A 13,189-nucleotide genomic window follows, 5' to 3' on the forward strand; every position below is an offset into this window, starting at 1 on the left:
AAGAATTATGATTTAGGGGACATAATGCAAAAAATGATTCCCTTAATGCTGGAAATTTCCGGGAAACATTTAATCTGTTAATTAAACGTGATAACGAAATTCAAGAACATTAAAAAAAATTGGAAATATCTTTTCTGGACTATCTAAAACAATACAAAACGATTTAATTACTTGCATTTCGGATACATGCGGAAATAAAAGACTCACGCCCGGTTGCAAGAAAGCGAATTATAATCGAAATCCAAGATTATTTGCCAAATCCGAGATTAAACAAAAATTTTAGTTGCATGATCAAGTATTGGATTAAACTAATCTTGATTATTCTAATCTAAGTTTATTCCTACTATAATCCCTGATTACGTTGGTTTTGGGTTGCATGAAGCTGTAATCCTACATTTGTCATTGATTAAATCAAAATTATTCTAATTCGTCAAATCGGAGAATTAAACTGGAATTATAACGACAGAACTAGGGAATGCAATCCCGCGGCAAAATTTTGATCCCGGTATTTGCGGGATCGTTTATGTTAATCCCGAGGGATCCCGCAAAATTTTAAATGTATTGGGAAATATGCAATTTTGTGCGGATTAACCGAATATTCTCCAACAAAACATATCGTATTTCCCGGAAAGGATGCGTCACATCCGCTTTCGGCCTCCACGTTTATCTGGATTTCTAGAATATTCACTACAATTAATACAGCCATACTGTACTACTAAAGTTTTTATAAACCATCGACGAGTATACAGGGTGTTTTAAATTGAGTAGGATGATTATCTCTGTTATTGTTAAACTTACGTACAGATTCGGTTAAATTGGCAAAGTTGTGTAGTTTTTGATGCTGGTTGATATTTCGACGCGATATTTTGAAAAAATAATTCTTTTTGTAGATAATTGGAAAAAAAGTGAAAATCGCCATTTTTAAAAAGGTCAATATTTTAGTAACAAAGAGAACTATCGAAAAAAGTTTCAAATAAAAGTTGCAGGATTCGATCGTATAAATTAAATGGACGTAGAAAAAAAATTTTCAAAATGGCGGTTTTCGAGATATTGATTTACGGACGACCTGTACGTATCTGCATTTCTCCGTTACGCGTTTTATTAATAAATTTTAAACAACGTCGTAAATTTTGCAATCCCGCAAATCCCGCGGGATCCCGCTTAATTTCTGTACGGGATTAATCCCGCAAAAATGCTGCGGGATCCCGGTATTTCGAGATCCCGCGATCCCGGTATTGCATTCCCTAGGCAGAACGTACAAATGTCAGATAGGTACATCATTATCAAGTCTGGAAAGCGACAATGATGAATTGGTTTTGCCTAGGCCAAGACTATTTACAGACAGGGCAAATCCAATGGAAAATTATGATGACCTCGATTTCAAACAGCGCTTCCGATTTTCAAAGACCCCGGTACGGAAAATGTTGAAATGTTTCTTGCAAGGATGGCTTTGAGACATTAGTTAGAAATAACTCCTGTGGGGGTGTTTCAGGAGTGATTAGAGGTATCACAAATTCCATAGTAGGGGTACATTTGAGAGTGTATCCAAATCACAGAGATCCTGGGGGGGCATGGGAAGGCTACATTAGATGTGTTGGTAGGAAGGTGACAGTGCCTTGTGACTCCCCAGGGGTATCATTCCCAATATCCTGGCCAGTAGACTGTGGCCCAGACTTGAATATAGTTAGTAAAGATGTATCAGACAGTGAAGATATGGGCATGGATCCTGAAGATATGCTAACCAATGCACATGGGGGAAGAAAAATAGAGGATTGGAAAAACAAGTTCAAAAACTTTTTTTCTAAAGGGTGGACTGGGCTAATCCCTGCATCACCAATCATGATATTAATTGTTGGCATCTTAATAATTAGAAGATGAAGAGCTATCTTTAATCACCTATTCTAACCCTTCTGTTTTTTAGATTAAGTTTGTTATTCTTATGTATTCCCTTAGTATTAATTTAGTTTTAAAAGTTATTTATCTTATCATTATAGTTATAGAGCTAATCCTTAATAACCATTATACTGTATATAATGAAACGAGAAACCCGATCGTGGACTAATCTCGGCTTATATGTAACTCCGGATTTCCTAATTCATGTATATTCCAACCGTCTTGCAACCGGCCGTCATTATTTTATTTTCAAACGTCGTTTAACTGTAGTTATAGCGACAGTTTTATGAAGGTTTAAGTGTCACTTTTTTGACACCTATTTTGAGCGGCGTATAAGTGTTATACTCCGGCGGCGTATAACATTTATACGCCACTCTAGTGAAAACAAAATACACACTTAGCATTTACGTCCACTAACTTTATATTTCTATTTATCAAATCAAACAAAACTATAGGCACCTTTTCTGAAGAAAATTATTCTACTTGATGTTAAAATTAAACGTGCAATTATTTAAAGTGGCATTTTGTAACATTGCGCTTGTATTAGATTCTGAAATCTTCCCGAAATCTTTATGAATTTTCACTGTATCATGCAAAAGGATCATGGTGGCAATGTCTTCTTTATTCTTTAACGATTCTTCGATATGTAGGTACCCTGCAGGAACTGTATCAGATTTCCATCCTCCATGTCTGTGTTAAACAGATAATGTCACCTCTGCAATCTGCCAACACAGTTGAAGAAGGCCTCCTCAAGAAATGACCAGTATATTCCTTCCCATTTGGCATCTTGAAGTATATAGGACCATTTCGGTACCGTAGACGGTAGATAACTGCTTTACAAAAACTAAAATTGTCACTTATAATTGCACAAGAGGTTTGTATTTTACCGAGTAAATTTGGGTTGTTTAGGTAATGAAAATCTGTTGCCTAGCAATTAGACGAGAAAAACTGTCAATAATAAAAATGCGACACCGCAGGTGGAGCATTTTTAGGTTGACAGTTTTTCGAGTCCAATTGCTAAAAGGAAACAGATTTGAATTGCCACAACCCAAATTTACTCGGTTTAAATACAAACCTCGAGTGTAATTCGGCAGGACAATTTAACGAACAAGAAATTCACCAACTAATCAATTATTGACAGACGTCAAACTAGTCATATGGGAAAGGATAATGCGATAATTGGTTCGAAAATGAATAAGTGAAAAAACCACTAGTGCATTTGTCGCTGGAAAAGTTGCAGGTAACTTTTGCCGCTGTCAAAGTGACAATTTCACTGCGGCTTATGCGATTTTTTATACATGAGTTGAATTGTCGCTGAAATACCACACGTGAAATTATCACTATAATTCGTTCCCATTGGCTCAACAATTTGAAATCTCGACATTTCACTGGTCGAAATGTGACAAATGTTAGATGAATTGAATAGTCAAGTTTACTTTAGTGAAATTGTCAGTTTGAGTTATACTGTAGTCATGGATACAAAGCAATGTTATGCTGATATTATTTGCGGTACATATTGAGTGCATCTTTACCTATTTCCTACATTATATGTAAATGACGTTTGAAAATAAAATATAGTATTTCATTCGAAGTATAAGTTACTTTATGTGACTCGTATGAATTTAACTCGCCTCGCTACGCTCGGCGTTTAAACTTTCATACTCAGCCACATAAAGTGTAACTTATACTCCTAATAAAATAAATATCTATTTTGCTGTACAAGCCGATGATACAACAGATATTATGGAAAAATCGCAGTTAGATACGTAAATAAATGCGGAGAGATTAAAGAGAGATTTTTAGGTTTCTTTGACGTAAGCGAAGATAGAACAGCCAATGCAATGTACAATTTGATAACTTCTGTTTTAAGTCCTTTCGATTATAAAAATAAGTTAGTGGGGCAGTGTTATGTTTTTCGGCGTCTATAAGTTGACGGTTAAGGCATTCAATGTCACCGAAGATTTCTTCAAGAAGCGAATAATCGAAATCTGGACAATTTAAATCTTTACAAATATCTTCTATTAACTCGTTTTCTTGCGCAGCTTCTTTCGCGGGCACGAACGACTACAATGTTCTGCAACATTTTAATACGGGGCGAAGCACTCATGCTTACTGCAGCTGCTCGATATTTTTGCACTATATATGTGTGGGGTTTAAACTAATTGATCAAGGAGCATGACTGACCATTCCCTCTCTACAAATTATTTACCAATATCTCAAACTATTTGAAGATATCGACTGCCCATTAAAGATTTTTTTTCTTGGGATTCGTGCTCCTCCTAACGAATATACCTCTCCAAAAAGGTTTGGATTTCCCCATTCCATGGATATTCGCATCCATAAGGTTCTTTCGTATAAATACAACTTTTTCAGTTAACCTTTCATCACACGTACGCGGACTCTCACTCCGCAGGTAGGAATTTTTTTTAATTCTGAAGAGGGAGTTGTCGCCAAACAAGGCAGCATTTGTCTAGCTGTTCAATTCGACCTTAGTACCCGTGTTACTTAGCACCCTGGTACAGTCGTGCGTTTGTTTACGTTATACAGCGATTTGCGGACCTATAGTCCGCAGCGTGTGTTGGTGTATTAAAACCATAAAGTTCTTTGTGTGTGCGAAATATTTAAGGCGAGGCTAAAACTTACTCATTATTTTCTTAAATTTATCTAGAATTATTGCTTCAGTATGGACTCCTACGAAAAGCAACAGGAACGTTTGCAAAAGTTGATGGAAGAATGTTTGGTCGAAAACGAGGATGCTACCTTTGATTACGATGACAAGTCGGATCAAGACGAGGATGACGACTTGGAAGTAGATGACCACAACAGCGATTCTGAGCAAGACGTTTCAGATAATGAGATTGTTCATGAATCGCCTGTAGCTTACTTCATAGGCAAAGATAAAATATCAAAATGGAACAAACACGCTCCGAGAAAAAATGTTAGGAAGAGGAAAGAAAATATTATAAAACACTTTCCTGGAGCGAAAAGTGCAACAAAAAATGTGAAATCCATTTTGGAGATTTGGCAACATTTTCTTGATCCCGATATGATCCACGAAATTGTGTTAACAAATAAACACATTGATAGTGTTCAAGATAACTACAGTAGGAACAGAGATGCAAAACATACGAATGTTTGCGAAATTCAAGGCCTTATTGGTCTCATCTACTTGTCCAGTAGATTAAAATCAAATCGCCCAAACGTTGACGAACTTTGGAGCACCAAAGGATCAGGTGTAGAACTTTTCCGGTTAGCTATGGGAAAAAAAGGTTTTTGTTTTTACTACAAAACTTACGATTTGTCCACATGGACACTCGGACGGATAGAAAAAAGTTGGATAAATTGGCCCCTATTAGGGAATTTTTTTAATCATTTGTGAAGAAGTGTGCAACGGGTTATACGCCGTTTGAAAATGTAACCATCGATGAAAAATTAGAAGCATTTAGAGGACGATGCAGTTTCCGCCAATATATTGAGATGTCTATATCCCTTTAAATACCCTGTATATTTCAACGTCGGATGCAACTGGTCAAGTAGTTGGAGATTCTGTGGACATGAGCCACCGCCATCACCACCTGTCGATATTTTTTTGGTAGCTTCCGGAGGATGTTTGGGGATTTTAGAGTGCTTGGCGTGATATCATCACTTGTTGTTTGTTAAAGCTCGTTGGTGGTGGGCTTTATTGTATTTTGAGTTGTATTCATAGAGTTTAGCTTTGTTTTTGGTGTTTGTGACTTCAACAACTTTGGTGTCGGGTAAAGTATTTTATGTAGTTTACTCTTATGTACTTATATGAATTGTGCCAATTGTTAAATCAGATATTTTCCAACCACCATTGTGCTAATACGTAATTTACAACATGCGAGGTGTTAACTAATATCCACGTGCTTGTGGAAGTCTACACTATCTCAGGTTTAGACCACGTTTACTCAGTTACACGGTGCACGGGGGTGTACCTATGTCGAACCTCGACTTCCGTGAAGTAGGGCATGCAATGCTAGGTGTATTTAGTTTAGGGTGACTCGTAACATTCGCGAATGTGTGTGCCTTGTTGTATGTAACTAATATCTTTCTACCGTGAGAGGGAGCTCGGACGCTAGAATAGAAAGGTGTTCTAGAGCTAAGGCATAAAAGGATCCGAGGGCCCTCGAAACTCCAACTTTAGGGATGAAGTGCTGTAACAAAGGCCATCCTGCCCATGGGCGGCGACCCATCTCTTAATCACCTTCAGTTTTGTGTCGTTACGAGACCGATGTCCGGGGAGTGTTACGAAGCACAGGTAGTAGTTCCGGAAGTCTGGGTCTTATACCAATGTCATTATGTGGAAACTGAGCATAATTGAGGGCCCCACAAGCACACTGAGTATGGTCATAACTGCCTATTGTTACGTCACAACATGAATAATAGATCAGACGTGTTTTTACAAACTTCACACCACCCTATTCGATATACAATGATACGAATAACTAGTAAGGTGACTTATATCAATAAATGCGTGAATGTGTTGCCCCTAACAATCTTAACTGCGCTACGGGTTAATAGGCAAATATGCCGGCCCAATTCCTAACAATATAACCGTGAAACAGGAGGGCAATCAAGCTAAGACGCTGGCCCTAACCTAACAAGTAACCAGGTTCACCATCCAATGATTAACTAAAAAGCCGCGATTAAAGAAAAGTACATGACATGTTGTGACGAATACTCTACGCATACTGTTCAAACGTACCCTGCTACTCGAATTCATTCATTAATTAAGGTAGTGTTACATGTTCTGCTTAGGTGGTTGGTGTTTTAATTTGCTTGTGATTAACATAGTTTGGGTTTTATTCACGGCCAAGGTTTTTCTCAAGTCGCGCTCTTTTTCGCCTTGGTAGTCTGCTTTTGCGAGAGTGCGGCACCTTTAGGTTTTGCTTGCTTTGCTTTTAATGTACCACATCCAAATTCCGGGTTTTTCAGAATAAGTTTATAATAAATAAACTCGCAGACATTACAGTGTTTTATTTGAGTGTTCCTGCCCGACTGGGTCCCGAGTCATTGTATTAGCTTCGTGTAACGTAAGGGGGCCCTACCGTAGACGATCCAATCACGTGCCATTCTTTTGTTTGAATTTTAGGCGGGAACCATGTTTTGATACTAGGATTGCAACGTTGCCAGTTTTCCGTGAAATCTGTCATTTTCATTTCGAGCCTGGGGGTGGGTTAAGATCAGTACAATATGCCCAATAAACCGAACAAGTATGGAATTAAAATATTTGCGCTTGCAGATTCAAAAACATTTTATACCCTGAATATGGAAGTATACCTTGGAAAACAACCCGAAGGACCATTTGCTGTTGATAATTCTGCATCTGCTGTTGTGAAAAGAATGTGTAAATACATAAAAGGGTCGCATAGAAACGTAACGTGTAATAATTGGTTCACCAGTGTTGATTTAATCAAGCAGCTTCTCAACGAGTATGGACTTACATATCTAGGAACAATTCGAAAAAACAAAAGGGAGTTTCCTTTAGATTTTTCTTGCCCTACGCGCAGGCCCATTGGATCTAGTATGTTTGCGTTTCAACCAGATATAACATTGGTGTCCTAGATACCTAAACGTTCCAAGAATGTCCTGCTGATGTCAAGTTTCCACCATGACGACCAAGTGGATACAAATACCGGTAAACCAGACATCATATTAGACTACAATGCTACAAAAGGAGGTGTAGACACTGTAGACAAATTGTGCTCTACGTATAATTGTGCGAGAAATACTAGAAGATGGCCGATGGTAATATTTTATGCCATTTTGAATGTTGCCGGCATTAATTCAATGGTATTGTATTTTGCAAATAATTCAGAGGTCCGCATGTTTAGACGTAAATTTCTTACTGAATGGTCATTTTGTCTAATTGAAGCCCACCTTATGTGAGGAAACGAAATTAAGGGTGAGGAAATAATCCGCCAAACCAGTAAATAAGATTTCCCCCAGATATTTCCACTTAATTTCGCCCCTCCTAATCGTCTTCCCCACCAGATCTCCAAGATATATATATACCTGTGTCCGTCCAGTGTTTGTAATTTTTGCTTATACCTTTACCGGTGCCTTTTCCTAGTAACCAGCTTTATTTACCTGTAATTTATTACTATACAATTTGTACCCTTAACCGTCGTGCCATTACCTGTAAAACCTTTGTTACCCTGCACCCCTGTCGTTCCCTGTGTTGAGTGTGTTGCCGTTAGCCCTAGGGGGTAAATCGTAATTAGCCTTTGAGGTGAGTGAGTATCAGTAAAACAACAATCTTTCAACCCTTTATTACAACGTGCAAGCCGTTACCTCTATTACTCTTACCGTTTCCAATTCCCCGAGTAATTCCAGTTCCTAGGTGTACTCCCTAGCGAACGGGTTACTCCAACCAGTATTCCTCCAGTTACCAGCTACTCTCCGTACGTTCCTACCTGTCCGTGACTTCAAAATATAATCGGAGCGTGCCTCCTGGTTTTAAACGAAGTACACCTCCGTAGTATCTTCCCGTCGCCCCGTCCTGCCTAAACCGGGGGCCCATTGCTCCCGTCTACGTTAACCATAAGGGGCTGAAAGCCTTCACGTGAAAGTTTAGTTGTTTCAGTTCTAACACTCGCCCCGTCGGTTCTGTTGGTTACCCCGTTCGGGTGGCGCAGCCCTCAATCCGTATCTGTTTGTCTTTCCCCGTATCAATTAATCTGTTAAATTCTAGCCAGCACTGCACGTGGAAATTATTAAACTACCGTCAGACACGACACGGCCTTGACAGCGAACCAGCTGAGACGTTGGGGCCCACTCACCGCCGACAGAGGGCAGTACGCTCCCGGGTAAATACGAGGACGGATCCGAAAATATTTTGTATTATTTTATTTTTGTATATAGTTAATTTGTTTAGCCAATACACGTTTAATTTTCATTGCTCGCCATTATTTCCCGACGCTACCCGAGGCTGTGGGCAAAAGCCGGATCAGACCCAGAGTTGCTCACACTTAGAGCAAGAGCACTAATTCAAAATTTACCGAGGACTTTGAAGAATAGAATAAGGGAACTTATAGGGGAGGAACCAGAAATAGCTATAGAAAACGTGCCTCCAGTTAGGGGGCGTTGTTCGTACTGTGATCGTAAGAAAAATCGATCCACAAAAATGTTCTGCAAAAATTGTCACAAGTTTATGTATGTGTGGTGAGCATGCCCTCCATATTTGTGCTGAATGTTATGAAGAAAATATTAATTACTTAGTTTACTATTAGATGATCGTTTATGTGTGTTTCTATTCTTATATTTACAATAAATAAGTTTTCATAACATATGTTTAATTTTTTGCCAAAACATAGGAATGAATAAATTCATAGTCCGCAGCGTGTATTCGTGAACCAAAAGCCGACGCGTGTACTGAAAGGTTAAAAAACATTCATAACATTTCGTTAACAAACATTTAGTTAATATGGAAACTCACGGTAAGTAGAACTTAAATCTTTTAGGCATCAAAGTAATTACTTATTTTCCTATCAGAAATCGAAATTTGGGACGTGGTCCCTTTCGAATTGTGGATCGACCGGCTCGCAGATACCCCCAAGACGGTCATCGTGAAAAATTTTGAAGGAACACCCCTATTTGTGACAACGGTTCCCCCCACCGGCCCGCCCATCATAACATCATTTGGGCCGATCACATTCACCATGCGTGAAACCAATAATACACTGGAATTTTTTTTTCATAAACACTTTTGAATAAAAACTTTCCGATTTCTATTACATTTTATTACCTTTTAAAAATAAACCCTTTACCAAGCATTTCGTTTTAGAATAAAAGATAACAAACCTTACATCCATTCAGTAGTCATGTATAAAACGTTAATAATAATGGGTTAAATATATCGTTTTGTCTTATAACAGGATTTACGTTGTAAAAGATTCACCAAGTTATGGGAAAAAAACTCACATCATTCGAAAACTCTTCGATCTAGGCTTATAATTTTTATTTAGTAAATTTATTCAATTACGTAAAGTAATAAAGGAAAATAAATGAATCCCATTCAAAAATAGCTAAGTGTGTGCATGGCTGCCAAGCGCCTGCAACCCTTAACGCGAACACGAAACAATGACTAAATACGAGTGAAGTGAATGTTTCTGTCCATTTTTACGTTTTATGAGAAAGCTGTTTTCATTCTAATTTAACTTAGAGACATCCAAAATTCGATTATTATTTTTATAATCAAACTCACACTCAAACGAGATTTATTACAATAATAAATTGCAAATCCATTAACTTTTACGCGTATTTCAAGTCTGTTACTCATACACCGTCTTCCATTAAGACGTGTTAAATCATGTGTAATTAAAATATTCGTAGTAATTTAGTGCAGTAATAAATTAGACATCCATTAACTTAATACAGTAGAACTATGACATCAAAATAATCATACGCGATTTATTCCATTAAGATTGAATACACATACGCATTGATTAAAAAATACCTACTTTACTATCTAAATAACCTAAAAAAAAGTTAAACGACCTCATTTTTTAATAGGAATGGAACTAAATTACCTAAAAGTGTTTTAATTTTATCCACAACCCCCCGCTTTAAATGCGCGCAACATCTTATCTTTACGTTCATCATTTACAACATCCCTTAGATTCCCATTTTTCTTAATTCCACATAAATACAGACTCTCACATAAGATATTCATAGTACCTAACATAAAAGAAAGAAATGCAACAATTTGTTACTTGTTCAAGTCTGATCAAAATATGGTTAGAGTTTGCAAACCGTTTTTTTCTTCCGTTTTTGAGGTAACTAAACACAGACTTGTGACAGTTGCAAAGGTGCTGGAAAAAGGAGAGGTTCCGAAAGAGAAAAGGGGAGGTGATAGGATATCAAAGAAAAGTGAATCAAAAAAAGAAAAAGTACGAAAATTTATTGGTAACTTGCGAGGTAAAGAAAGTCACTGTAACAGAAAAAAGTCTAAACGAATATATCTGCCTGCAAATTTGTCTGTGTCAAAACTGCATAAAATGTATAACAGACAGTAGTCCAGAAGATCAAGTATCCTACGATATGTTTAGAAACATCTTTTTGAATAATTTCAATATCGGCTTTGCATCCCCTGCATCGGATGTTTGTTCCAAATGCACCAGGTTAAGAGAGCAAGTAAGAAACACAAAAGACATACAGAAGCGACAAAAGTTAATTATGGAATATCGCGTCCACAGAAAAATTACAAACACTTTCTATGAACTCGCCAAAGAAAATCCTGATAACAGCCTGGCTTTTTGTTTTGACTTGCAGCAAGTCCAACCACTGCCTCGTACACCCATCGGGGATACATTTTATTCTCACCAAATTAGTTTGTATGCTTTTTGCTGCGTTCCAATGACACCTCGTAATCCGATATTCTATGTCTGGACCGAAGATTCAGCTGGAAGAGGAGCTATTCAAATTGGTTCTGCTATGTTCCATCATCTTCAAACATTAAATTATGGGGTGCACCTCCTCAGACTATTCTGCGATAGATGTGGAGGGCAGAATAAAAATTCGCATATCATTCACATTCTAATATATTGGCTTAAAAACAAGTCCCCAGATAATTTGACAGAAATAATAATAACATATCCAGTCCGAGGGTACAGCTTTCTACCTGCGGATCGATCATTCGGTAGAGTCGAGAAAATCTTGAAAAAACATCCAGTCATAACATCAAAAGAACAATACATAGAATTGTATTCTGAAGTAGGTTCGGTAAAAACACTCGGTTCTGACTGGTATTTGTACAATGTTAAAGACCTGCAAAAAGTGTTTAAAAAAGTAAAAGGAATTTCCGAATGCAAAAAAATTCACTTAAAAAAATTTGTGAAAAAAAATAATGAAACTAGGTACTGTTAAAGTAAAGACGTTTCAATTTTATCGGTTCGCAGCATCTGACAAAAATTGGGAGTCACTTCTGAAGAAGGGAAAATCCGAAGACAACATACCATTAAATGGGTTGCCGTTAGGTAATTCTATACCAGATAAAAAGAAAAAAAGTTTGAATAACTTAATGAGAGAGCAGTTTGGGGAAGATTGGAAAAACAGGGAAGACCTTTTGTGGTATAAAAACTTATTAGATAGTAGCGAAGGAGAAAACATGGAAATATTGGACAATAATGAAATCCAAGAAGAAGAGGACGAGCTATGCGATTGCTTGGATGAAGAGACCGCAATACATATTTAATTTTTTTGTTTTATTGTTCTATTTTTACTTTGACTAGGTCGTTTGTTTTTTTTAAAGAAAAATAAATAGTTTTTTTGAATTTTGTATTTAATTTTTATGCAAAACCGGATATATCCAATGTTTTTTTTTTGCTAACAACGCCGATTTGTTTGCGTTTTTTTTAAATATACGTCAATCAGTCGGTCAACCTAGTTGCATTACCACTTTTTTTTTTTCAAAATAACACTATTGTTTAAAATAAATGTGTAAAATGTTTTTTTCATCTCGTGAAAAATTTGTAAAAGTGGATATATCCGGTTTTGCATGCGAGCTCCTCAAGTGTCCACTTAACTAAAATTTTATGATTCCTGAAGATCCGAAACAAATGTATTAGTATAGATTACGCTATTTCAGACCCTTATTGAACTGAATAAGGAATGAACGACAGTTTTACGATGGTTTTTTTCGCGTTTCGGATCACATTACAATTAATTGTATAAAATTCCCTATAAAATATGTAGACCTCTTTTGCTGTGATCGATAGATGAAATGAAATGCTACTTCCACTTAAATACGTATACGCGAATTTGTATTGTAAGAAAACATCAAATTGATAACGTTGGAATTTTATTTGTGAAACATCCTGTACTATGTTTTGTAAAATCCCCTCGTTAGATGTCGCCTGTTGTCGTCCCCATCCTTTATTTGCAATCCCTTCTACATCTCCCACCTTGTTGTGTGTCCTATAAAAGGTGTTTGTAAAGTACCAGAGAGCACTTCCGATTAATTCCGTTCCATGTTAAAATCATTCCCCGAACCAGAACCCGACCCGATTCCTGCCCGTTTCGAAAACCTGAGATCCGTTTAAGTTTATTTTATTTTCCGTTTTAATTCCACCAGAGCTTTTCGTTTTAGTTTCATTATTTTCCCAGACCTATTAATTTGATAATTACTTTTAGTTTTGCCGTTTTACTCACCTGTTCCCGGGAAGATAATCCTGGTAGGGTAAATCCCTGCGGGCTTATAAAACCGGACACAGAACTAGTTCTTTGTATTCTTGCCTTCGGTCGGTCGACCGGACTGGAATCCAAAGAGCTTCCC

The sequence above is a fragment of the Photinus pyralis genome, unplaced genomic scaffold, assembly GCF_008802855.1.
Source record: "Photinus pyralis isolate 1611_PpyrPB1 unplaced genomic scaffold, Ppyr1.3 Ppyr1.4_LG1, whole genome shotgun sequence".
Taxonomy (NCBI): domain Eukaryota; kingdom Metazoa; phylum Arthropoda; class Insecta; order Coleoptera; family Lampyridae; genus Photinus; species Photinus pyralis.